This window comes from Numida meleagris, chromosome 6 (genome assembly GCF_002078875.1).
Source record: "Numida meleagris isolate 19003 breed g44 Domestic line chromosome 6, NumMel1.0, whole genome shotgun sequence".
NCBI classification, from domain to species: Eukaryota; Metazoa; Chordata; class Aves; order Galliformes; family Numididae; genus Numida; species Numida meleagris.
This window is the reverse complement of record NC_034414.1, coordinates 5030584-5057708: the sequence shown is the minus strand read 5'-3', so window position 1 is coordinate 5057708 and position 27125 is coordinate 5030584. Positions and strand designations below refer to the sequence as shown.

The following is a 27125-nucleotide window of genomic DNA, read 5'->3' as shown; positions in this document are numbered from 1 at the left end:
AGCAAGAAAAAGCTTTTTTTATTCAAAGGTATAGCACTACTTTTATAATACTTGTTATCCACTATTGCCATCTAAAGCTTACTCCCTTAATGCTGATTGGATATTTTTGCTGAGGCATGTAGCAGTGAAGCATGAAGCAGTATTTTCCATCTACTGACATATCAAAAGGTAGCTTATCGGATCATCTTAGTTTGCCATTTTCCCTGCGTCACGGGTACATTCTTTGGTCAACTTGTCCCTATTCCTTCGGGGAGGGGGCCTTTCTCGTTACACCTCGTATCCTCGCAACCGCCTATTACAACAGTACAGTCCCATTCTATTTGCTATTTCTTCCTCCTTTCCTGTGCTACAGAAAATACCACACAATGACAACAGTATGAAAGTCCTATCAATGGATATAGCCTCTATTTTTCTTTCAGGAATTTATATGGAACTATGACTTTGTTAGAGATGAGTTTAAGTTACATCTTTCTGTGTTGAACCAAGCGTTCCTTAATTCCCGGATGGAAAACTTGCAGCTCTCCACTGTACTCCATCTGCGTCTCCATTATTGTTGTTTGGTCTGGTTGTAACTTTCAGGGAGAATTTCAGAAACTGAACACTTCAAGGGACCTTTGAGTCTATGGTAAGATAGATAAGCATGCATACACTCACTGTGGCTACGTATGTATGTATCTTAGCTCTGACAGGATGCAGTGAGAATGAGCAACGAACAGAATGCAGTATCTTTAGTTGTAGAGAGCAGCAATGGGCAGTTAAGCTTATTTGTTGTTTATTATAAATTTTTCCATACTCATCTTCCATCTTGTCTGAATAACAGTGCGCTCCAGTAACAGTTACAGATTTTTTCTCTTATGTACTTTGAAGGTGAATTTCTGAGAAGGCTGAGCCTTCTTTTTTTTACTGATGTTGTGCTAGCTGCATTTAATGGTCCTGTGCTGTCCCACTGCAGGTCAAACAGAATTTCACTGAGCTGGTCTCAGTAACGCTGGTGTTGTTACCATAAACCGAATAAATAACAAGGAAGCGCAAGCATCCTGTTCATGGACTTGTTTGAGAATATTAGGGAAGAGAACAGGAATAAGTATCTTACAGTGATCTTTATTTACAGCTCTTCTTGTGTGATATAGGTCTTTCATTGTCTAGTAAGAACTTAAGATATCTAAGAAACAAGATTCTTTATCAGGGAGCACTATCCTCTCTTAGTAAATTCCCAGTTAAGCAAGGGAGATTTCTTATGTGTACAGAGCTAGGAATTTATAAGAATAAATACTAATATTTAATTTAATTCTTTTGTTCTTTGTCTTACAGTATGTTTGGATATTTCTTTTTCCAATTTTTAAAAATTGAAGATAAATAGATGCATTTCAGCAAATATGCTGCCTACAAACTGTGTGATACATTTGTTCCTTTGTGTAATTTCTGTTGGGATTTAGACTGCAACAAAGCACCTAAAGCACGAGGCATTGCTATTGTGAAATTCTGGTGTTAATATTGCAGCAGTGCCATAATGCTAGTTGCTATAATGGACTCAAGGAGGCATGCTTCTGATTTCCGCTCTCCACAATTATCTTAAAACAAGATAAAATGAGCAAGTGGGACAAGCAATAGCTGGGAGCTAGGAGGAGTTTGAAAAACAAATAAACAAGGTTATGTCTAATATTTTACCAGAAAATAAAAAAGCCCACAGGATAAAAGCGAAGACTAATCAGACTTCCTTTCAGGGTGTTTTCCTGCCTCTGACTTTCACTCTGAAGATATTCAGCCTCTGTATATACATTCCTGAGAGTCTTGTCTTTATTCTATTCACTTTCCCTCCGAGTCTTAATGCTGGCTGTTTTACACTTTAGTTAATGCAAGATTTAAAAAGGAAAAAGAAAAAAAAAAAGTCTCCTCTTTAAAACATCTTTTCAGCCCAGCTTTTCCAAACAGAATTTGGACTGACATAGACAAAGATTGGCTTAGTACGTTGCATCAGTGGGAGATTCTGCAGTACTGTACACTGTTGCCTAAGAAGTGTTTATCTAATGGAAGGATTCTAGCATGTTCTGTGATATTTTCCAAAGATATGACAAAACAGTAGAGTCCGAAACATGAGTATTCAGGAAGTGGGAACAGTATTCTGAGCATCTACGGCATGAGCAGATCTTGTTGAGGTTGGGCTTTGGTGAGAAATGATAGTTCAGGCAGTTTTGTGTAAGTTAAAGGAGCATCTGTTTCTTATTACAGTGTGTAGTACGTAGATTTCATGAAGTTGTAAGTGGTGACATCCAAAAGGACGTTTTCAAGTGCGAATGGGAGACCAGTTATGGTAAATTCTGTAAAACCTTGATGGCCTGCAGTCGCTCTGTTTCAGTATTTTCTGACTCAGAAAAATGCATCCCTAAGGGTGCTGTAGCAGGAATATATCAGTGCTCATTTTCCAGTGACATGCAGACATGTGGTGTCTGCCCGCCAGTCTCTCGAAATGACAGTTAAAAAAAAACTGACTTCACTGCAGAGTTGTTTTCAAGACCTGAAATACCAAAGCAATACATGTTAAATACAACAAATATAAATCAGTGAAGGCTTTTTATTGCTGTGTGACTCTTGTGCAACTAGCTACCATAACTTTCTGCTGTGAACTGTGTAGAGATGTGTCCAAGGGAGACAAAAGAGTCAATAAGAGCAACAGGGTAACCAGAAAATGAGAGAGATCTGGACTGAATTGCATTTGCTGTGTTAAAGTAACTGGGGCACCATCAGTACATGAAAACTCCACTGGAATGAAAAGCAATTTCATGGTAATTCATGCAAACATTACTCTCATCTTCTGGCAAGGTTATCTAAGGATAAAAGTTATAAAAAGGAGGTATTCAAATGAACTGCTTGCTTTAATTGACTGGAGGTCTGTAGAGCGTCTCTCTTACTTATCTCTTTGCATTCGTAGTTTAAAAAGTATTAAAATGGTTTGGGTTTTTTTTGCATTTAGTAGGTGAATTAAGAAACAAAGTATTATATTACACAATAAAAAGCTAAAGGACTATTCATTCTGAATGATTACTTATGCAATGATGTACGTATATATACATAATATACATAATACATAGTATACATATATAATATACATGTCATTCTTTAGTCTAGGTATTTTGGAAAGAGGTAGCTATTAGATTTCTTGGTCTACATGATGTCAAGAAAACTTCATATAACTGATTATGAATCTACACAGTAGGTTTTGCGTACTGTAAAAATCACAGCTCGCACACCACCATAGATTTCACAATCAAACTGGCTTTGAAAGACTGTCTACAATAGAAGCTGTAGGGAAAAGGACCAATAATTCAAACTCTTGATCAATTCTTACAACACCACTTTGACTGAAAGTAAAAGCAGTGCACAAAAGCAACAAACGCAAAACCAAACACATGCAGATTTCTCCGACTGTTTGTCTTTGATGTATCCTACTGCAACTTTAATCCCAAATTTTTACTTCCTCCCTCATTTCTGAAAATATTTATTTGGTGGCACGGTGAACCGCATTGATGTTGGAGGGCAGGTTGCTCGGCAGCACGTAGCTACTGATTTACTAATGATTTATGATGTAATCTTAGATGAAAGGGGCAAGTTATACTTGCATGGAATGTGGTGTTTCTAGTAGAGTTCTGTACTTAACAACATGTACTGTACACAAAATTAGCCTGGGTAACGGTATTGTTCTCTTATACGCTTGGTCGCATAGACCCTGTATCCCTGGAAGCATATATGCTATATAAGATGGTGTGTTGCTACAATAAAGTTGAAGCTGCGTGCACTCACATTGAGTGGTCGTGCTTCCCCACGCAAGGAGGGCAACCCTTTGGGAAAACTTGGGGCGTTTCCCAACACATTGACTCTTCTGCTAAAAAGTATCTCTTGACTTTACCGAGAGAGAGAGCTTGTGGATCTTGATACCTATGCAGAGAAAGTTAAGGAATATAATTATTGTGAACACAATTCTTAGCAGGATTTACAATAGTTATTATCTATGAAGAAATCATGACTGACAGAAAGACTCTTGCTAGGATGTACTAAATAAATATTTCTGTCAATTTTAGTTGAGTCTTGACAGTTTGTTTTTTTCTCTTGCTGTCTCCATCTTAAGAGAAAGAAGAAAAAAATTGCTTAGTACTCCTCAGTCTGTTATCTGCCAATCTTAGGATTGTTTTATAACCATGAAAATGCTTCTTAAGAATACTAGATTTCACCAGATTAAAGGTCTTCGTGTTGCTTTGTTCTCAAGCTATTTCAGGAGATGTAATGAACCTGTGGTAGGCGCGTATGGGATTATTTTACATTCCTGCTACAATTCATATGACATTCAAAGCAGGAACATTAAAACGTATTTCTTCTGACAAGGAAGTTCAGATGTTTTACTATGAAAATGAGGAAATGCCTTAAAATGCAACTTAACTTTCATAAGGAGAAACAATTAGTATTATAAGAAGAGGGAGAATGTATAGGAACTTAGCCGTCTTTCAGCTTCTCTGATATTAATTATTTGACTGCAACTGCTGTGCTCTAGACAAGTAACAGTGCTAACCTCTGGCAGTACATGCATTCAGGACTTTATCCTTCCTTCCCTGCATGCAAAGCTATTGATCTCCTGTTCAAATCCTGAAATGGACCTGAGGTCAAATTAAAAGATGTTGAGAGACTTCCTTACTAGTGAGGATCTTGGGGCAGGGTGGCTGGAAGACTGGGTGGAAGAAATGGACCTGGGGGTGTTGGTTGATGATCAGTGTGCCCAGGCAGCCAAGAAGGCCGATGACATCCTAGCTTGTATAAGAAGAAATAGTATTGCCAGCAGGAGCAGGGTAGTGATCATCCTTCTGAACTCACTCTGGTGAGGCCACACCTTGAGTACTGTGTTCAGTGTTGGGCCCCTTACTACAAGAAAGACATCAAGGCCCTGAAGCGTGTTCAGAGAAGGGCAATGAAGCTGGTGTGGAGTCTGGAGCAAAAGCCTTATGAGGAGTGGCTGAGGCAGCTGAGATTGTTTAGTCTGGAGAAGAGGAGGCTCAGGGGTGACCTTATATATCTCTAAAACTGCCTGAAGGAAGGTTGTGGCGAGATGGGGGTCTTCCTCTTCTCCCATGTAACTTGTGATAGAACTAGAGGGAATGGGCTCAAGTTGTGCCAGGGGAGGTCCAGACTCGGTACTAGGAAGAATTTATTCTCTGAAAGAGGGGTCAGGTGCTGGAACAGGCTGCCTGGGGAGGTGGTGGAGTCAGAGTCCCTGGAGGTGTTCAAGAAATGTTTAGATGTTGTACTGAGGGACATAGTGAAGTGGGGAAATATTGGTGGTGGGTGTGTGGTTGGACTGGATGATCTTGGGGATCTTTTCCAACCTTGGTGATTCTACGATCTCCTACCAAACACCTTCCACACTCATGTAATGAAGGGCTTGAAAGTGTTAGCTATCATTTCCTTCAGGATTACCCTACCTGAGAGAAATGAATCTTCAAAGACATTCTTCGAGCAGTATGAAGATCCCTTTGAACTTTTCTATTCACCATACCTAAAGGCAGAAGGCATTTTGTACACAATTCTGAAGGTGTCTGATGGGACCAGTAAAACTTTACATTTTCTCTCCAGAGATACGTCTGGCATAGGCTGGCAGGAATGACTGATGTTGCCATTTTGCTCAGATCTAAGCCTGCTGAATTTTCAGTCAGATTGTCTGGGCTAGTCTAATGCCTTGAGAATATCTAAGACAAGTATTTAATTAGAGCGTGTCTTTCTTTGGAGGAAAAAAAACAACAGGAGCTATTAATGAGACCTCTTCCTTGATCGTTCAACACTAGCAAAGTTACTTTACAGTGATTAAGACTGAAAAACAAGGAGTGTGAAAAGATGCTAAGGAGCTGTGAAACAAGAGTTGCAAATATCAAGCATGTTATGTCTGGTGTTGAATTGAAGTAGGACACCTGTAGAAATGGCAAGTGCATTGTGAAACATTAGTAGTAATTTTGCAGGTGTATGGAAAGGATGAAAAATCCAGCTGATGAAAGTGAGCAGAGATGCCCACTTATACCAAGCATTGCATTGTACGGAAGAATTAAAATGATGAATATCTACATTTTTCATGGAAGGGAAAATAAGACTGCCAAAATACTTTTTTTTTTTCCCCTAATGCTTTGGTTTTGATTTTTTTTCTCTACCAGCATGTTGGGCAGTTCTCTAGGAGAGCTTGTTCTTTCTGTCTCTGTATCTCTAAAACCGGATGGAATATATTAATTACACAAACTCTCTACTGCAGTTATATATAGTATGTATTCATCTTTACTTTCTCTAAGCAGGAAAATTAGTTTCATCTCCTCCTGAATCCTATGCCTATTAGATTCCATCCTGAGCTTTGTGGCAGTTTGATTTTCTTCAACAGTGCATATGCATGTTGCTGATATTCACTTTTTCCTTATCTTTTCAAGAATTTTGCAAGGCATTCTCTTGGATATTTGAATCTTCTATCGCTACTTCCACTATTTTTTTCTAAATTTGAGACAGTCTTATAACATTTGTGATACTTCTGAAGGCATTAGTAAGGCAATGTCTTATTAAAATGAAAGAATCCAAGTTAGCTGAAATGAGCCAGTAGTTGACTGCTCAGAGTACTGTTGCTGGTCATGAGGAATTTCGATTCTGGTTTCTGTTTTGCCAGGTTTGCAAGTGGCTTGTTTACAGGGACAGAGTTCATGTCTGTCTGTCCTAGTAAATATGATGAAAACAGAGAATCTTTCCAATCTTTCCAAGAGCCTAAAAAAAGCCTAAAAAGATTTTTTTTATTTTTTTATCCCAAACTGTTAGTTGGGGAATTCTGATGTGATGTGTTAATTGCCAATTGCCTTAAATACTCTGACGCAGAGCAGTAATACATCATTTATTTTTACTCAGAAGAAAAAAACCCTGAAAAACTTGTGTAGGTTTTACTTTCATCTTGTGTGTGAGCATCAGTCTATAATTTTTTTTGTTTCTCTACTTTGTGAAAGAGGAGATATCTAATAGAGAAGATCCCCTCTAGGTTTATGCCATTCTGTGAGGCATAACTGGTAGTCAAGTAGGCAGAGTCTTAGTCTGACCTAACGCTCATTTTAGTCAGTGGAAAGACTGACTAAATCTCTTTCATCAGAGGTTAATGAGAGGAAAATAATGTTCTTTGGAGTTACAGTCAAGAATCCTGTGCTGGCTGTTCCCTTCTGCTTTCAGCTCTGTTAGTAGTACATCTTAAACTATTTTATTGTCTCTCAGTTATTCCTCGTAATAGCAAGATTTTCAGAAGTTCGACAAAAAGTGTAATTAAGATTTTAAAGTCATCTGACATTGAATAATGCGGATATTGAGTGGAAAACCACTCCTTTCTCACTTCTTTCATATATCATATTAGTCCAGTATGCTTATCTCCATTCTCCACTAATCTAAGTTTGCAGAGAGGTGCAAATAATGTGATAAACATTGTCCAACTTTTATGCGTAGTCTAAGTACACTATGACTATGACAGTTGCAGCAGTAAGACATCTGATGGAAATCAGACTTTTTATTTTAGTTCTACGCTGCGCTTTTGACATGATTCAAAATATCTCAGAGTATCTTCTTCAGATGGACAGAGGTACTTCCACAGAAACATATTCTATTGCCAGAAGGGTGAAGTGCGTTGGTTGGTAAATCTGGCTGACCTTTGTTTGGTGCAGAGGTCTGAGGGAATGGGGAAGGGCAGTGACTGTCGCACACGCTCATGCTTGTTTCTGAGGTGAAGCAGGAGGGGGCTTGGAGGGGTTCTTGCACGCAGCAGTATACTCCCGTGTAGAGTGAGAATGGCACTGCAGTTCATAATTTCGTGTAACACTCTAAAAGGCCTTTCATATAATTTACAGTCATATGCTGGGCTGAGGTTGACATTGAGTTTATATTCTTTGTCGAATCATATAACATCTTGGGTTTAAAAGAACTGTCAAGATTACCTGGTTTCAACCCTCTTGCCATTGTCAGTGACACCTTCTCCTAGATCAGGTTGCCAAAAGACCCATCCAGCCTGGCCTTGAACACTTTCATGTTCCTGTTCTACTAACTGTGCTATGGGGATAGCTGCTGTCAGCAGAGGACAATGCAAGCAGTATATTCTTTGAGTACATGAGCAGGTGTTAAAAAAGCTGACATCAGGAATTGGCAGTGACTCCAAAGGACTCAATTCCTGAAGGTCAGCTGGATGGAGAAGAAACTGGACAGCTGATTTGCCTGACAAGGTAGCATGTTAGCATAGAGCAGGATTACCTCGTCAGCAAGCAAAGGTCTGTTGTGTTTAGTTGTCATGAGTCAGATGCATAGAAATAGGTTTGTATACATAGGAACTAGGCTTACTTTCTCTAGGTTGAAGTTTAGACAAATTGCATTGTATCCTTTTTCTTCAGCCGGAGTTGAATAATTTTCACTGCTTTATCAATTTTATAGCTACATAGATTTGCCATTTAATGTTTTCTGAGAGTATAGTTAATAAAAATATAAATGAATGTTTGAAATTATGCGGGTGCAGAAACTGGCTCTAAATGCATTTATTGCTACTGAAGTGATTTTAAATAGTATGCATCTTTATGTCAATGCTTGAGTGGTTTTTGAGGTGAGTGAATAAGTGCAGACAGGGTCAGGAATCTCCTGTAATGAGCAAATAGAAGTCAGTTTCTCAGCAGGAATCTGGCCAACTAATTCGCTTAAAGCTCTGACATAACAGCACTCTGTTTAGAGAGCTATTTCAAAATTTGGTTTCCTTAGTGATATTTTCAAAAGGAAATGGTCTTGTATTTTCTTGAACAGGATAGGTTCTCACATTTTTGAAGCTGCAGTTCGGTATGTGTTAATTCCTGCTCTATCTTAAAGAGTTCTACTCTAACAATTGGCTTTTAGAAAAGTAGCAAAGAATTTGGTGAATTAGCGCATACTTGGAATGTCTTCAGGGGAAGTTTCAGAAGCCACTGCAGGTTGTTTTATTTTTTTATTTGTTCCTGTTTTAAAGAAAGAGTTGCTGAATGGGCTCCGTGAACATTTTCAGAAGCATGCACAGGTTTTAGCTACTCGAGTTTTTGCAGTGCAGTTCAATACCTGACATTTCTACTACGAGGATTCTACAGTAGGAAAGGGTACAGAGGATGCTACTTGCTCTTTCTCATAAAGCCTTCTGAACTGCATTATTGACATGATGCAAAACTGATTCTTGTACTCAAGGATGTATAAAACAGACAGCAAACCCAAACAACAAAACAAACAGTACATAAATACATCAGCAGATTTTATATGATCTCAAATGAAATGAAAGGAAAAATGTGATATAAACAAGCATGATAATGTTTATATTATTTATGGGCTGAAAACCAGTCAAAATCATGACAGTCAAAAGCAGTTGAAAATATCTGACTTCGTATACATTAAACTAATTTTTCACAGTCCAATCTGAGTGTTCAGGAATCATGGGTCAATTAATGCATTCCTCTGAGAAGAGATAAGTGATAGTGGTAGGGATATTTGTCAGCCACACTTAGAAGGCAACTGTATAACAAATCTGTTTTACCTACTTGCCAAAGGATTTAGCAATGCTATTAATTTCTAAATAACTGAGGGTTTTTTAGACATGGCACAAAGTATTCAGCCCAAAAGATGTGCAAGAATGTTGCCATCGGAGAAAAATGTACTTGAAAGAGAACTGCAGCTTTCTGAGTTCTGTGATGATAAAAGACCGGTCTATTGTAAAAATATGTCTCAGTAACAAGACAGATGTACAGTGAAGTCTCCTAGATAAAAGAATTTAGATATTTTTTCATTTCTAATTGAGTATCTAAATATTGACCTTGTGATAATGTGAGAGTAAGGGAAATACTATTTCTTTTGTTGTTCGATTATGTAGTGTCCTAGAACTTTTAAAATATTTTGCAGGGGCCACTTTTCTGTAACATACTGTATACACTTGTATATTGCAGGGATGGTATTCCTATTTCTGTGGTAGTTACAATCTAAGGGATAAAAATGCTTTTCAAAATATATTGTCTTTTTTTGTTGTTTGGTTTTGTTATATATACAAAGAGAGTATTACAGAGCTACAGTGATTTCAAATTGAAAGGATTAAGAGAGTGCTAATTCCCAAGTTGCTGTTTACTTATTAGCCAATCTAACTTTCATATGGTATGCACATTCTAACCAAAATCCCAAGAGATGAGGCCCAGAGGGAGTAACTGTCTGTAGAACATGGGAACCAGTAGCAGAGCTTGCAATTAACCTTAGCTTCTTGGCAGATAATGAAGTTTCATGCATTTTTTATTGTGAGTTATTAATCCAAATATTAATGTCTATGGGGAATGCAAGGAATTGTTTCTGCTATTAATTTTCATTTTCTTCTGATTTAAATTGTTGTCATCCCATTAAACAGCGCAATTTCATGCAATTTTGATGATGAATGACAAACCAGCGGTAGGAAAATACTGAGAGAAAGCTGCTTGAAATCGATTCTGGACTGAGAACTCCTTGGGATGTTTAATAATATATATATCGGGAGAAATTGTGATCCTCTAAAAAATCATTTATAAATGGAAAAAGAAGGCTGAATTGATCATAAATATTAACAACAACAACCCTTCCAACCTACTGTATTTTGTTCTGCAGACATATGGTATTCAGATTGGATAGCTGAGAATAAGGACTTGGTTTTCCATTAGGAAGTGGTCTCTTGTCATAGCTTTAATCTCAAAATGGAAATTAACTTGGGGAGGGCTAAGTACCGGAGAATCCTTGTTAGGAAAATATGATGAAACAAGACTGAAATAGTTATGGCAGATTGTGTCTAGCTTCCCATTGAAGACATTGTTTTCATACAGTATGCCGCAGGAAAAAGGGGTTGGGCCCTGAGGTTCATGTAACTGTCACTGATGGTAACAGCAGATTAGTATGTCTGTGTTTTCCTTATCACATGGAGGTCTTTTTAGCTATCTGAAATGCATTCTTTCTACTTCAAATAAGCACCTCAGTTTTTTAACAAGCATATACAAAAGTTCAAAACAGAAGTAAGAGAGCACAGAATGAAAAAAGAGGATATGTTGGGGGTTTGGAAATTTTGGCGTGTTTCTTTCCGAAGAGATTGTAATCCGACTACAGGAGAAGTATACATTAAACAAAGATATCTCGGGGTTGATGAAAGTTCTAGTTTTTGAGCTGTTTTTCTTAGTCCAGTCCATGAGAAACAAATTCAGCTCTGAAGTGTAAGGACATGTGTGCAGATAACAAGCTGGGAAAACCGTTATACAGGATTCCCAAATAAATTTCATTAGCGTTTGAACACTGTGCTAATAATATACTTTATGAAGACAAAAAGTTCAGTTTCTGAAAATAAATATCATTTTGATGCCATTGCCAGCAGGTGCTTAGCAGTGTTTATGGCTATATTTACGCTGAATCACTTTAATTAGTAATGAAAAGCATCTCCTAATTTAAGCGTGTAGGAAGTGCAATTCACAGAGTCACAGAATCATTTGAGTTGGAAGGGACTTTTAAAGGCCATCTAGTCCAACTCCCCTGCAACGCACAGGGACACCTACAACTCCATCAGGTGCTCAGAGCCCTGCCCAGCCTGGCCCAGAAAGTCTCCAGGGATGAGGCATCCACCACCCCTCTGGGCAGCATGTTTGAGTGCTTCGCTACCCTTAACATAAAAAAAAAAAAAAACTTCTAAATCTCCCCTCTTTTAGTTTGAAACCATTTCACCTACTCTTTTCGCAACAGACCTTGCTGCATAGCAGTCTCCTGCTACGCAACAGGTGTTCTCAGCCATTTTCATTCCCATACATGCTTTGACTGGGTAGTCTAATAGGGCAAAGCAGGACCAAATAATGCCTTTCTACTGATTATTTTTTTCTGTGTATTTTAGATAAGCAGGTTCCAAAGAAAAGCCTATATTGAACTGCAAAATTTATTTACTTAGCACTTTCATGGAAAATACCATTCTATCTACACTGTACCATTATCAAGTTGTTTTCTTCATCTTTTTCTTGATTCTCCGATTAGTCTGGAATGTTTATTCACAAGCAAGAGCATTGTCTGCTTTGTGATCATAAAATGTAGTTGAGTGAATGATATGTTTGTGCCCTGGATCTGGACTTCTCAGGGTATACGTACTCCTGTGTGTGCATATATAACTTATCGAACACGACAAATTACTATGATAAATGAACTTTGTGGTCAACTAAAGCAGTCCTTTTTTTTTTTTTTTGAGTGATAGAGCAGTAGTTCAAATCAGTGGAACCACGTATATTCTTAACATATCTCAGTACTTACATGTCTTGTCATTCTTTAGTAGTGGGAAGATTTTGTTTCTGAGAAAATAAAGCAGGGCTTTTGCTGAATTTGGAGCTCAGTAGGAGTAGGAGATGCTTTTGATCATTTTCCTTATCTCTGGTTAGGCAGTGATTCCCTGTCAAGAGCTTTGTTTAACTCTGGTCTTGAATCATGGCTATACTTTGCATGCTGAAGTTAGGCAAACTTTCTTGGCTGGAACCCTAACCAGATCCCTCAGGTATGCTATGGCTTCTGTTCTTGGACTTCCGTGTCGATATCAGCTGGAGCTTTCTTTACTTAATTACAAGTATGCGTTGTTTTAGCTATTTGCATCCAACCTAGAAGGTTCAGTCAAACTCTGTTTCTGAGTGTGTAAGCATTCACGTTACTACAGGCTTACACATGTCAGTCAATGGATTGCCTTCAGATAGGAATTATTTCATTTGACCTAGATACCACAGATCTGGGTCAAATTTTAATTAGTGTGAATCAGTCGCTGATTCTACAAACCATTTGCATTATGCTTGTATTCAGCCTTATGTGTGATATGAATCCCTCTGAAATCAATTGGTATTACTCAAAGGTCTCAAGAGCGTAAATACTGATATGACGAAAGTATTAACGGTGCTGGCAGTTTGTTCTTATTAGTCCAATCAGCATCCTTTTTTCCCTCCAAAACGCAAACCTCGGAGAAGGAAATGCTGGGTGAGACCATTGGTCAGAATGGGGGTAACAGTGGGAGGTTTTGTCTTGCATTTTGATAAAAGATTCAGATCACTTGAGATGTTGTATCATAGATATGCTATGCTCCCAGTCTGCAACTCTCCCCTATGTACCTAGCAAGGTATAAAGCACCTCTCTCGTACTGAAATCAGCTGAAGTCATTGGTCCAGATCTTGAAAGAAATGACAGGAAAAACTTTCCTTTGACTTCCTATCGTTTATCTACTTTATGTCATACAAGTGGAATTTTACTTTAAAGACAGGAATGGAGCAAAATTAAAATATTTTAAAATAGGGTAAGTGATACCAGTAAAATGAAAAATAATCAGTGATCAATTATGTCAAAAACTAAAAGTTGTTGACTAAAAATAGCTGGAACATTTCTTTTCAAAAATAAAAAAAATACAGAAGACAGGCTATATAGTCTAGAATTTTGAATGCTGTATTTTACTGAAGTAAGATTTAATAGATTGTACAAGATACAAAAGAAAAAGCTGATGGTGGCTGTAAATAAAACTAGACGTTAATTTTTTAAAACATCAAATGGTTTTGATTAGCAAATTTTGACCTTTTGGCAGTATTTCACATGGAAGTATTTAAAAGACAGTCTGTCTTTACATGAAAACAGGATTTAATGTAAAATAACATTCCTTACCCCAAGCCAGAAAGAGAGGTGATGTTCACTAAACTTGTGCATTTTTTTTACTGGAAAGAGCTTACTACATTGCTGAAATTTCTGTGCCCTCTATAACAGTCATCTATCTTTCTCTCCTACAATTAGGCGTACTCAGGATTTATGTAGATTGTGAGGAGTTGGGGCATGGTTATTTCTAGAGAGAAATATGAAAAAGCCACAAGAACGTGAAAGACAATGTCATGGTCAAACTCCATGCTTAGAATATGACCAGTGAAGAAGAAAAGAGCCTTGGATCACTGGCGTGTTACCATTTGCCACTCTATATACAATACTTGCATCCCAGAGACTAGCTTTCTAGTTTTCAAAGAGCAAGAATAGCTCACTGGTTTTAGCTCTTTATTTGCCAGTTGTTTGTGGGATAATAATGACTGAGAGGTTTTGCAAAAGTCATTTTGGATGGCAGAAACATCAGAAACAGTTGAAAATATTTTCTATAGTACAGTCTTGATACGGTACAATAACTGATGAATTGTGTATTGTGAGTGATACCCTGGAGATGGCTTCTCATTGCTTACTGTGACCTTGAGACTCCCAGCTTTTTTCTTCCAAGGGAGCAAAAGGAGCAAAGCTGCAAGTGCTCTGTATTCTCTTCCCCATATCAATACAGGATCACACCCATGCCTACTTCAGTACAAAGGAAATGAAGGCACAACAAGAGGAAATGTTCCAGTGTGCAGATAATGCTCATGTAACATAATTTGACTGCACGCTATCATATTGTATTGCAAATCACCAATAATACTTCAATGATATTTGCTCCAAACTAGCACAGCAGTTTTTCCTTTCTTCAGCTAACTGAATCTATTTACTCTGTGCCCAGAATGTCTTTTTCACTATTTTACTTGTCTAGTGAAATATTTGACAGAGATAAATACAGTTCTACTTGCCAAGTGGTTCAACTCATGAATAATAGAAATTATCTTAAAGAAAACTTCCATAATTGCCAGTGTGATTATGTGGAGCAGCACTGAGATGGAGTCATATTTTTTGTATTTATTTCTGCTGTTAATACAATCCTCTTGTCAGCAGTGAACAAACATCTTAAAAACTGAAAAAGTGCACTTCTTCAGTTTATGAGGTTTAATGCCAGTTGTTTCAGCTGGCATAAAGTGAGCCCATAACCTCCTCCTTACATTTTGAAATGATTTTAAAGTGCAGGGAATGCTAGAATATGAGGTTATATACATCTTTGTTCTTTCACATTCAAATGACTAAGTATCCATTGACAAAGCAGTATCTGTCCTGCACATCAAGATGTATTTGATGAACAGAAAGACATTGTGTAATTATGTAGCATAAAATCTACTCAGTAGTACAACAGAACCTTGAGATTCTGCATTTTGGTGCTTTATAACATATCAAGGCCAACAGATTTTAGGTTTGGAAGTCGAAATGTATTTCCTGCTCCAGAAAGCAAAAGATGGAAATATACAATGATTAAGTGGATTCAGGAAAGAAATGGAACCAAGTAGGGAACGAGAAGTTAACAATGAAATATTTCTATTCTGCATAGTAAACAGCTCAAGTAACATGACAGTTGCTGAGAACTTTAAAAAAGATGAGGGACTTGAGTGCTATTTCAGCTTATGAACGAAGAACGTATTCAGAGAATGAGCACTTTCATATAATCATAGAATGGCTTGGGTTGGAAGGAATCTCAGGGATCATCAAGTTCCAACACCCCTGCCACAGGCAAGATTGCCAGCTGCTAGATCAAGTACTAGATCAGGCTGCCCAGGGCCCCATCCAGCCTGGCCTTAAACACCTCCAGGGATGGGGCATCCACAGCCTCTCTGGGCAGCCTGTTCCAGCACCTCACCACTCTCTCAGTAAAAAAACTTCTCCCTGATATCTAAACTAAGTCTCTCTTCCTTTAGTTTAAAACCACCCCCCCCCCTTGTCCTATCGCTGCCTACTCATGTAAAAAGTTGATTTCCCTCATGTTTCTGGAGTTCCTTTAAGTACTGGAAGAATGCAGTGTGGTCTCCCTGCAGCCTTCTCTTTTTCAGGCTGAATGAGCCTAGTTCCTTCAACCAGTCTTCATAGGAGAGGTACTCCAGCTGCTGGATCATTTTCGTGGCCCTTCTCTGGACCTTGTTTAAAAGCTCCACATCTTTCCTGTATTGGGGGCCCCACAATTGAATGCAGTACTCCAGATGGGGCCTCAGGAGGGCAAAGTAGAGAGGGACAATCACCTCCCTTTCCCTGCTGGCCACTCCTCTTCTGTTGGAGCCTGGGATACCTAATTGGCCTTCCGAGCTGCTAGAGCACACTGCTGGCTCGTGTTCAGTTTTTCATCCGCCAGGATGTCTAAGTCCTTCTCAGCAGGGCTGCTCTCGAGGAGTTCTTCTATTTTTGTATACGTATCTGGGATTACCTTGACTCAAGTGCAGAACCTCGTACTTTGCTTTGTTGAACTTCATTAGGTTCACAAGGGCCCACCTTTTGAGTTTCTTAAGGTCCCTCTGGATGGAATCCCTTCTGCTGTATCAGCCGCACCGCTCAGCTTGGTGTCATCAGCAAACTTGCTGAGGGTGCACTCGATCCCATCGTTTGTCATTGATGAAGATGTTAAAGAGTACCAGACCCAGGACAGACCCCTGGAGTATACCACTCGTTACTGGCCTCCACCTGGACATGGTCCCATTGACCACAACCCTCTGACTGCAACCTTGCAACCAGTTCCTTATCCACTGAATAGTCCATCCTTCAAATCCGTATGTCTCCAATTTAGAGATAAGGATGTGGTGGGGGACCACGTCAAAGGCCTTGCGGAAGTCCGGGTAGATGATGTTAGTTACCTTCCCTTTGTCCACCAGTGCTGTTGCTCCTTCACATTAGGCCACCAGATTGGTCAGACATGACCTTCTGTTGGTGAAGCCATGCTGGCTGTCTTGGGTCACTTTGCATGTGTTACGTTTGTATACGTGGACTAATGCTTATGTGAGTAATTCTTACACGCATGCATAAAAATGTCTTCTAGTGCGTACTGAACATGTCTCCTGCATCTGCCTGTGGATGTACTGGACATGCCGTCTCTTTCAGCATGGGGGCAAAAAGCCAGCATCCCCGAGGCCCTTTCTGAAGATGGTAATTCAGACTTGATTGGCATCGGAAGAAAGGTGACTCAAAAGATTAATTTGAATAGAAATAATCATCTTTTTGTAGTGAATTCATCCCATGTTTAGTGAATGAGAAAAAGTGTGAGAGTTGAAAAGAAAATTGGACTAATAGGTTATGACAGCTGGCTTGAATAGACATGGAAATCACTGAAGAGCACATATTCATACCATAGGCTATACTGCACTATAAGCTACAAAGCACAGTCAGTATAAAACTTCTCTTCGGATCAGGAGTCGATTGACTGAAAAAGAGAGCAGTCTCTTGCTGACATGGTGGCACAGCCAAGAAATTAATTTAGTTGTGTAAAAGTGAGTGGATTGAGAACAAAGTGGAACATGTCAAAATCTGAGAGTAAGGTGGGGGCCGTGCAGAATGAAAGATGTAAAATGCTGATCTGGATTTCATCTGAAGTAAAATGAAGAGATGAGAGATGTTATGTAGACAGGAATAATTATCTTTGACCTCAATATTTAACACTAGAGACACCTAAGCTGATGCTGACGCCCTTGTTAGAATCTCAGGTGCTGGAGTGGTGAGAAGAGCGGCGCTTTTTACCTAGTCATTGTTGCAGATTCAAACAGTAGAAATGCTTTCCCGAGATTGAAGAGATTGGAATAATATTTTGTCATTGCATTAACTCCCTGCTTAAGAAAATGTTTTGATATCAGATATAAAAAATTAAGTCTACCATAGCAAGTTACTCCACCGCTTCCTAAACATGTATGTGGGAGAAGGAAAATAAGCTTCAAATCTTCAAAGTATTTTCATTCTACCTGTGTTACTGTAAATAATCAGTGCTTATTAGTATATGCCCCATAAAGGACTAAACTGTGCTTCATAAGTAGATTAAAATATGTGGGAATTTAAAGGGACCACATTTTTAGAGAAATTGTTAATACATTGGACAGCCTCTCATAATAATACCGTGAATTTATGATCATTACCTGTTAGTTTTAGGTGAGACTTTTTTGTTGCTTTTGTAGTTTTCATGAAACAAACTAGCTATGCAGAATGATGATTAGACTGCGCGTTTGAGTTTTACCAAACTGATAAGATCAGTTACAAAAATACAGTTTCAGAGAGAGAGCAGGACTTATGTTAAAACATACATGTATTTGTCGTTGGAAAATAAGCGTGCTTTATTCATGTCCTAGCCTAGTACAACATTTCCTGTCCTTCCTTCCTACACTTGATCTTTCAGATTGCCCCATGTTTTGCACTTGCTCTTTTACTGGGTAATGTCATAGGGCCTGGCACTGATTTGTTTGTGTACGTTCACAATGAGACGTTAACGAGGCATAAACTAGGAGCTATGGGAAGTCTAGCAAGGAAAGTGTGAGCAAGGCCACTGTTTTGTGCTTGACTGAACATGAAAGAGCCACGCTTCAGACCCCAAGGTGTTTTCTGGTGACATGATTAAAGTGACTTAAATGGGCAGAGCTGAAATTATGCACGGTTTGGAAAAGTATTGCTATTTGCTCTACTCCATTTTCCATTTCATATCACTAGTAAAATTATATTTCTGTATATTACAGATGGATTATCAAAATTAATCATTGGGATCTTCTGTTTTTATCAGATTAATTAATATTTGCAAATGAATTTATGACTTTTTTTCTCCTGTTTAAGTTGTTTGCATAGCCACTATGACTTCTTGCTTTACTTAGTCATTTCTGAAGAAGGATTTTCTTAAAAGATTTTCAGATAGCTAAGTGCTATAGTGCAATAGCAATATAGACAATGTGAATTGCATTTTGCTTGCTTGTTGTGATGATTTGGAAGAACTCTAACATTTCAGTCAGGAAGAGCTTTTATCATAAAGCTTCTGAAGCTGTTACTAAGCAAATTCTGTATTTTCGGCATGCTTGGTGTCTGGATCCCACAGAACTGATTGGCATATTTTCCTCTATCGTTGGTATTTTTTTTGTTAATGGCTTGCTACTGTTCTCAGCTAATATTAATTGGTATAATTAAACTAAATCAATACAGATATGCTAGTTAGCTCTGCCTGAATTATTAAATTTGGAATACACTTGACAAATTTCTGTGTACTTTTGCTCCAGACTTACATCACGTAAATCCTACTTCTAAAGAGTCAAGTGTAATTAAGTACAATTCTCGCATCGATACTTTGTGTTTTAATCACACCGGTTGAATTGACAAAGTACATTTTTCACTCTTACTAGCATTATCAGTTTGCTCCTGGCACTTACATAGGATGGTGATTAACTTCTGAAGTTTTAACATTTATGTATGTCTACTTGGCACACAAAGAGCAATGAACAAGAGCAGGAACTGGATGGCAACACTGGATTTGAATTTCATGTGTACATATATGTAGACCACTGGAAACCTTTAATTAGGAAATGAGTAATATGTAAACAAAATGATGTTAGAAGTCAGGTAACGTATTGCTACATGCTGGTTAGAGGGCAGCCTGTCCTCAAGTGTGAATTTATCTCTAGTCATCCTCTATTCTTCATTTGTAATCCCGTAAGGAAAGGATTTGGGAGCTTGAGTTCCCAGACAGTGGAGATGATATAAGGGACTCAGAATGCAGAACTGTTAAATTATAGATTATCAGCAAAAGAGTTGTTGATCATCAGACTAGTGGCAGTTATTTCGGTTGCTACTGCAGACGTAGAGATGGCAAAGATGAAGAGATTTATGTGGAGAAGATAGAGCCTGAGTGGTAACTCTGAGAGTACTCTTAACGAAGGGATGCTGCGTGACTTGGAAATTCTGACAAATTGCTTTTGATCCCTTAACGGAGGACAATGGAGGGGAAAAAGGAGCAGTTACAATAGAAGCAAACCCCATACTTAGTTTCAAACCTGAGCAGTGGTGGATTAAGAAATGGTTTGGCATAGATGGAACAGAATAGGATATGCCACTCTCCAGCTGAGACTACCTGCTTTTGCAAATTGGAAGTGACCTTACTTGTCCATGTAATCAAGGGAAAACTATAGCTCTTAGAAGGGATATGAAGCGTTATTTTAAGAATCAAAGAGAATTGCTCATTGGAAGTGCAAAGATAGGGTTTTTTTAGACATTAAGACATTTAGACCAATATTTTAGAGAATATTTAGAAAGACTTTGGATCAGAAGACACGCCTGCAACTTGAAGAAAACTATATTTGTTATGGCAGCTCTGTGGCAAGAGTTTGAGCTAATACTTGTGCCAAGTTTCTAATTGCTCGCTTGCTGGCTGACGCTCTGACTCCAGGTTGAAGTGTTCCAACTGTCTCCTCAGGCAATGAAATGTTGGCACTGTGCAGGAGAGGGCTGAAGGGGAAAGAGACTGGCTTATGCTCTAACTCCATCCCTGTATATGATGTGGATGCAGCCACAATTAAATCGCTGAAGAGGACTCAAGTTCAAGTAGAGTGTCCAGTGAAGTTTCAGTGTAGCCTGTAATAATGCATTTAGGAATTGGATTTTGGATTTGGCTTGTAACAGGCCTGAACTTTGAGGAAAAGGTGAAACCTCTTAAATATCTGAAATATGAAGGATTATCGCGCTTCAGTCAATCTTGCCTAGGTTTGTTTGTTTTTTCATAATAATTTCTTTTATTCATATGATCATTTTCAGATATTGCCTATTGTCCATTCAGTGAGTACCTTAAACATCAGCAAAATTGTGATGGAGTCTATCAAAGAAGTAACGATTTCTTCAGCTCACAAAACATTAATCACGAAGAGCAAGCTTTTCAGCAGGTGTATAATGGGAGAGTAAACCAACACAGATTATGTTATGATGTTGATATCTGTCAGGTGATAAGATTTTAAAAAAAAAAAATGGAAAAAATTAAATCAATTATTCATGAAACAGTTCTTTATCCTACCTACCATATGGTCTTGCAACTCCTTAAATTACAAAATTGTGTTAAGTAAACAAAATTATTCTATCATGGGTCATATATCACATTTATTGAGAGAAAAGGCTTGGTGACTTTCTCTAATATGTATTAGTAGGCTTACAAAAATTGAATTTAGTGGGAGACCTGTCCAAAACTAAATAAAACTGAGTGACTTTGTCTCTAATGGAACAGATAAGTATGGTAGATAGATCTTTGTATACTCAGGAGTCTTTCAGTGAGCAGTAGCAGGTGGTCTGTAAATGCTTGTGTTACGTGTGGTGTTTTTCCAGGCCACATTTACAGAGCTGCGTAAGATATTTTAAGTTATCTGGGAGAGTCAGTTAGATAGGTCAGAGAAACATTTTACAGGTCTGCTGTGACTGTGTCCAAATCTAGTTTTAGGGCTAGTGAAACCTGGAGAGAAAATTAACATAAGAACATGGATGTACTCTGTTCTGTGCATAAGGAGCTCCGAGATACCGTGTTTAAGTAATGAATGTTAATTTGGTTTTTGTCCATGTGGCTCTCAGATTTTCTGGTGACTTTATGCTAGTGTTCCCTATTTCTACTAGTAGTTGGACAGGTACACCAACCATTTTACACTTCTGGAGCTTTGAGTGCACTTGCATGTCACCTGTCAGTTCTAAGGACAGCTGTTTTCAAAACAAATAAATTTGCCAAGACAAAATGAGGTTCTGCCGCAGAATGGATATGGACTCCAGTACTCCAGCTGTTCTTGAGATTTTAGGCTGTTGGGTTTGACTGGGCCTACCAAAGGCAGGGGAGGAAACAGCCAGTGAGGAAAGGGGACAGCTGTCAGAGACAGACACAAGCCTTCCTTCCATCAAGAGCTAGCATTAATTATGCAGCTGTACAGAGTGATTTGCTTGTAAATTTTTCCAGTTCTTTATCTGCTGCTATAGTTAACTGTTATCCAAACTGTTTGGCTCGTATGCCAGCACAGAAAGGTTAATGAACATCCAGCCCTATAGTTGAGGTTAATAATGGAAATAAAATTTGAAACCCTTTAACTGTGGTTTGGGAATTGAAGACCTCTTGACAGCTTCTGTTGCTAGCATGTTTCGTGGTCTATAAGGACTTGTTTTGACTTTCAACCTCTTTTTTTTTCTTCTCAAATTGTAAATTCTTTGAACAGATGGTGTTTTTTTTCCTTCCTATTTTCATGCTATGAAGAAGTGTATATTATCGAAATGTATTGCCAAGAAATCTCGCAAATTGTAGGTACCTAAGAAAGATCTTACCAGGTGAGGCTCATCTTCCACGGGTTGCGGACTTTAAGGTCACAATGGAACCATTTAACACTGCACAAACATGTTTCTTGTGCATAGTCACGCAAACTTTTGAGATTTGTGAGATAGGGACTGCTTGAGGTAGGCACTGTGCATTTGGTATATTTAAGTGAAGAAATACAACATCTTAACGTGTCTTGATGCCCCAGAACATGAAGGGCAATGAAAGCAGACAGACTATAAAGACTAACTCTTCAGTCTTGTGTTGGTTGGAAGTCTTGTTCAACATTCAAGAATATCCTTAAGCGTATGGATGTTCCTGAATATTCCGAGACTATGCCAGCAGAAGACCTGTATGCATAACAGAACAGCTGCTCTGAGCTTCTGCAACAAAGGTAAAAGAGGTGCATGCCAGTGCTAAGGAGAGAAAGATAAAACCAAAACACTTGGACTTTTTATATGACGTGATCTGAATCTCAGCAGAAGAACAAATCTTCAGCTCCCATCTGTGTTCAATATATATATTTTTCGAAAAATACTCTGACTGACAGTTATACCTCTTGGCAACATTCATCTGTCTTTCAAGGAGTAGGCTTTGCGTAGCTACATTATTTGTGTACAATCTTGCATTTCATGGAATAAGCTGTCTAGTTCTGTCTGCCAGGGTGATAAATAGTGGTAAAGCTACATCTAGAACTACTGAGCTGACACTGCTTCTCCATCTCTACATTTCTAAAAGTCTGAGACTTCTAGAAAAACTGGAAAAAGGAAAACATTCAAGAGATCGTCCCACTCTCTCAGGTGTTCCAGCCTCATCTTTCTTATTTTGAAGACTGAGATTGCTGATATTGTCCACTTTTTACAGTGTTTGACCTAGTGACTGATATAATCTATGAATGTTGCAAAATGGCTACAGAAATGCGAGACTAAATTGCTGCTTAGGGTGAGAGGACTTGGATCAGGAATTGTATCTCATAAGGGTTAGGTCTTGACATCATTAACTGTCCCTTAAATTATTTGAGTGACTAGTTTTCTTGTTTTGCCGTCTTTCTAAATTTAAGAATTCTTAACTGTTTCTCCCATTACTGAGAAGACATGTTAATTCTAATAGAGACAAAATTCCTCTAAGGTGTATTAAAAAATGAATAAGGTATTGGGAGCATGCTATACTGAATAGACGCTTCTCAGCCTGGAGAGAAATACCATTGGCTCACAACTGAAGAATGCTTTCAGTTGGTTTAGGGCAGTAACCAAGTGCTACGTGTTCGAGGCACATGTTCCCGACGCTACCTGTATCAATTTCAGCATGACCTCCTCAAACTCCCTGATGGATAGCCCTGCCAAGGATGCCATTAGTTCTGACTGTTGCACAGTTAATCAGGTGTTTAAGTGTTGCTCGTCAGTCAGATGTAAAGCTTTGCGTAGGTATGTTATTGTATATCAAATAATATTTGATATATAGCGGGCTATTACCTGTATGTGTAAGGCTTTGTAGTTTAAAAAAAGTATGAAGAGTTAAGAGATCGTAAGTTATAGCTTTGAAGTGGGGAGGTGAGCGGAAAAAAGAATACTTTGCACATCGAAGTAGGCTTCCTACAATAATGCTGACTCAGCACACATAAAAGTGCTCCAGAGCCCATCAGTGCAAGGCCATGAGGATAAGAACACGTGAGATATGAGTGTAATGCCACAGCATGGTCAGGGCGTACAGGTTACAAGTGAAAGCCAGGCTAGAGAATTGCAGTGAAGGTCCTTGCTACTTTAGAAAATGAGAATACCTGAGGCACTGAGCGATCATACTGAGAAAACTAGAAAAGAATTGTATGCATTAAGGTAAATATCTCAGTGTATACCTTAGTAATTTCTTGTTTCAAAGAATAGATGTGAATTCATTTTAGCAGCACTAATTAAATCTTTGACTGTAAAGTGAAGCCATCATTACTAGTATTCTTCAACCAGGTGAAATATGTCTGTCTAAAGCAAAGAAATTAGATAAGAAGTAATGGAAGGTCATTAACAGAAAAAGAACAACACCAAAAGCAAAAAAAAATACCAGTTGCGTATGCAGATTTTAGTGTTACTAGCTGGTAAAATAGAGTTATTTTTCTTAATTATAATTTTTGCACATAAAAAGTCTTGTGTTGGAAGGAGTCCTGCAGACATTTTGATATCAGTCATTACCAAGTCATACCCCCAGGTCCATTTCCTTCAGTCTTCCATCTACTCTGCCCCAAGCCTGTAATGTTGCCTGGAGTTGCTGCTGCCGAAGTGCAGGACCCGGCTCTTGGTCTTGTTGAACTTCATTCTGTTGGACTCAGCCCAAAAAATCCAACCTGTCCAGATCTCTCTGTAGGGCCTTCCTACTCCCAGCCAGGTCAATACTTCCTCCCAACTTGGGGTCATCTGCAAACTTACTGAGGGTGCATTCAATCCCCTTATCCAGGTCATCAATGAAGATGTTAAACAAGACAGGCCCCAGTACCAGCCCCTGGGGAATACCACTCGCAACCAGTCACCAGCTGGATTTAACTCCATTTGCAATCACCCTCTGGGCCTGGCCCTCCAGCCAGTTTTTTTTACTCAGCAAAGAGTGTACCTGTCCAAGCCCTGGGCTGCCAACTTCTCCAGGAGAATACTGTGGGAGACAGTGTCAAAGGCCTTGCTGAAGTCAAGGCAGGCTACATCATCACCCTTTCCCTCATCTGCCAGGCGGGTCCCCTGATTATAGAAGGAGATCAGGTTGGTCAAGCAGAACCTGCCTTTCGTGAACTCATGCTGGCTGGACTGATCCCATGGTTGTCCCACACATGCTGTGTGATAGCACTCAAGATGATCTGTTCCATAGCCTTTCCTGGCAACCGAGTTAGGCTGACTGGCCTGTCATTCCCTGGATCCTCCTCCTTATGACCCTTCTCGTAGATGGGAGTCACACTGGCAAGCCTTCTCTGGGACCTGTCTGGTTGCCCACAGCCATTGATAGACAGTGGAAAGTGGCTTGGGAGTCACCTCCACCAGCTCCCTCAGCACCCTTGGGTGGATCCCGTCTGGCCTCATGGATGTGTGGCAGTCCAGGTGGAGTAGCAAGAGGTTCCGTGTTTCCTCCTGAATAGTGGAAGGTTTATTCTGCTCCCCATTTGAGACTTCCAGGTCAGGGGGTAGAGTACCCCAGGGATAACTGGTCTGACTTAAACGACAGACATAAAGAAGGCATTGAGAATCTCAGCCTTTTCCTTATCCTCAGTGGTCACATTCCCTGACGTATCCAGTAAAGGCTGGAGATTCTCCATAGCCCTCCTCTTATTTCATATATTTGTAAAAAATTTTTTTGTTCTTTTTTTACTGCAGTGGCCAAGTTGAGATCAACTTTCAGGCTTTTATCTTTCTAATTTTTTCCCCCCATATCCTACCAACTTCTTTGTATTCTCCCCAAGTTGCCCATCCCTTCTTCCACAGGAGGTAGACTCTCTTTTTTTGTCCTGGAGTCTTGGAAAAAGTTCTCTGTTCACCTACGCCAGTCTTTCTTCTCCGCTGACTCATCTTTCGTTACGCACTATAAGTTTGATATAATATAGATAGATATAAGTTTGATGCAATATAAGCACTTCTAGGAAAGAAATACCAGTTTACTCACTTTGTAAACTAAAAGAATTTAGAAGTATAAGCGACAGCAAACTGAAGCTAATTTAGCATGCTGATCTTAATCAAATGCTTTCTGTTCCTGAAATTGTGGAATGGGCTACTGCCTATATGATATAACTTAATGGCATTTTGAATGTATAGTGAAAACACCTCCCGCTGGCATGGGACAGTTGTTCCATTCCCTGCATTATTGCCACATAGATTCCCGTGGACAAATTCTTGCTTTATTTGCCTTTGTTCTTCCTTATAAGAACAGCACTTTGTAAACCTAGAAACTGTTGTGCTGATTGTTTTAACAGTAACCAAGTAGGGAACCATCTCAGGGAAATGTAATTATCTTAGGAAACATGATCAAGTAACTGAGAGTCATGAATTTCAAACTTAAGGAATCCGTCCGTATACAAAATGGATATATCAGAATCTCAGGGTTTGGAAGGGACCTCAAGAGATCACTGAGGTCAACTCCCCTGCTAGAGCAGGTACCCTACAATAGGTTGCACAGGTAAGTGTCCAGGTGGGTCTTGAATATCTCCATAGAAGGAGACTCCACAGCCTCTCTGGGCAGCCTGTTCCAGTGCTCCATCACCCTTACCATGAAGAAGTTATTCCACATGTTAGTACGGAACTTCCTGTGTTCAAGTTTTAGGCCATTATCCTTTGTCCTACCGCTGCACACCACTAAGAGCCTGGCCTCATCCATTCACGTCCCTTTAGGTATTTATAAACGTTTATCAGATCTGTTCTCAGTCTTCTTTTCCCTAGGCCAAACAGACCCAGGTTACTCAGCCTTTCCTCCTATGGGAGATGCTCCAGGCGCTTTATCATTTTTGTGGCCCTCCGCTGGACTCCTAGGAGATCTCTGTTTTTTAATGGGAGCCCAGAACTGGACATAATAGTGTAAATGCGGCCTAAGGAAAGAACTTCTCAAGTTGTAAGGATTTTGCATAAATTGTTGGCTTCCCATATGAATTCTGTTCAGACAAGTTGGTCCTTCAATAATACTTCTCTGCTCTTAATGGCTTCTCTATTGGGATGTTCCCCTGACTGGAGATGGTGATACTTCAGACAGCTGGCAGAAAATCTTGAGTTTAGCATGGACGTTTTGCCTTTTGATATTACTGTATTCCTTCCCTTATCTCTTTCCTTGAAAGAATGTGCAGTAGAGTTCTCTTGAAACTACAGCTTGATGTTTTCAGTGTTTGATCCTTTCAGTGCTGGAACGTGCTGTCTGACTTCTGCAGTATTTTATGGGAATATTGTAAGGATTTAAATAATCTCTTCTGTTGCACTTGAAAAAAAACAACCAGCACTGCATATGATTATTATGGACTGTTTGTTTTGAGAATTCTGAGGATTAAACTTAGTGCATAAGCTTGTGAATAGGCTAAATCAGTCCAGCATAAGTAGCATGAAGTAAGGAGGCAGCTTGCTATTTTCAAACCAGGCTATCCAGCAGGGATTACCACCTACCCTGTTGTAATCTTCACAGTAATAAACACACTGTCTTTTTG

General features: G+C 39.0%; 1 protein-coding gene across 25 annotated transcripts in view; it reads left to right on the top strand.

Annotated features, from left to right (window-relative positions):
- KCNA4 (potassium voltage-gated channel subfamily A member 4) overlaps positions 1–27125 on the top strand; it is a 307754-nt gene that overhangs the window by 196333 nt on the left and 84296 nt on the right. For 3 of the 25 annotated variants that reach the window (XR_002440494.1, XR_002440488.1, XR_002440481.1), the window contains exon 1: positions 280–625. The exons of 7 other annotated variants lie outside the window; for them this stretch is intronic. The gene's annotated coding sequence lies outside the window, so the exon portion shown is untranslated. Of the gene's footprint in view, positions 1–273; positions 626–649; positions 2784–16726; positions 16866–27125 lie in introns of those variants that run through there. 15 more of the 25 variants (XR_002440493.1, XR_002440491.1, XR_002440492.1 and 12 more) reach the window with 11 other exon arrangements.